The sequence below is a fragment of the Brassica oleracea genome, chromosome C3 (genome assembly GCF_000695525.1).
Source record: "Brassica oleracea var. oleracea cultivar TO1000 chromosome C3, BOL, whole genome shotgun sequence".
Taxonomy (NCBI): Eukaryota; Viridiplantae; Streptophyta; class Magnoliopsida; order Brassicales; family Brassicaceae; genus Brassica; species Brassica oleracea.
The window spans coordinates 38,076,670-38,077,505 of record NC_027750.1 but is presented as its reverse complement, the minus strand read 5'-3'; positions in this window follow the sequence as shown (position 1 = coordinate 38,077,505).

The following is an 836-nucleotide window of genomic DNA, read 5'->3' as shown; positions in this document are numbered from 1 at the left end:
TATATGAAGATAATGCAGCATGTGTTGCTCAAACAAAGGACGGATATATCAAAAGCGATAGAACGAAGCATATTCATCCAAAGTTCTTCTCATACACTCAAGAGCTCGTGAAGAAGAAAGAGATTGAAGTAAGATATGTCCAATCATGCGACAATGCAGCTGACCTCTTCACAAAATCACTTCCGACTTCGGTATTCAGAAAACACATTCATAATATTGGGATGCGCCATCAGAGGGATCTATGACTGTTCATTCGAGGGGGAGCTTACGTAGTTGTACTCTTTTTACCTTACTATGGTTTTTCCCATTGGGTTTTTCATGGAAAGGTTTTTAACGAGGCAACAAAGACGTTAAGCGATAATGGATAGTGACACCGGTCCCCAAGGGGGAGTGTTACGAAAAGCAGCCACCTTTGTTGAATATATAAAAAGATGTGGGGTCCGATGTATTATTTGCACAGTAAATCCTAATTTTTAACTTCTATATTTCGATCGTTTATAAAACACACCCCAATTTCTCTTCTTACTTCTAATAAGAAATTTTCTTTCTCTATCAGTGTTATCTTTTTTTACAGGTATAAAATTTTGCTTTATTTAAATTCATACGATTTCATAAAATTCCATTTCTTTTTATAACACGTTACACGTTTATGTCTATCTTTTAGTAAGTTTTTTTTTTTTGTCGGAAACATCATGAGTTGGTCACTGTTTTGACAACCACAAGTCGAGTCCTTCACATGTTAGCATTTAATACTCTTTTCTATATATTCTTTTTTTACATAATTTTTCCTTTATTTTGTATATTTTTCAAAGTTCTTTCCACCACTTGATTTTGCC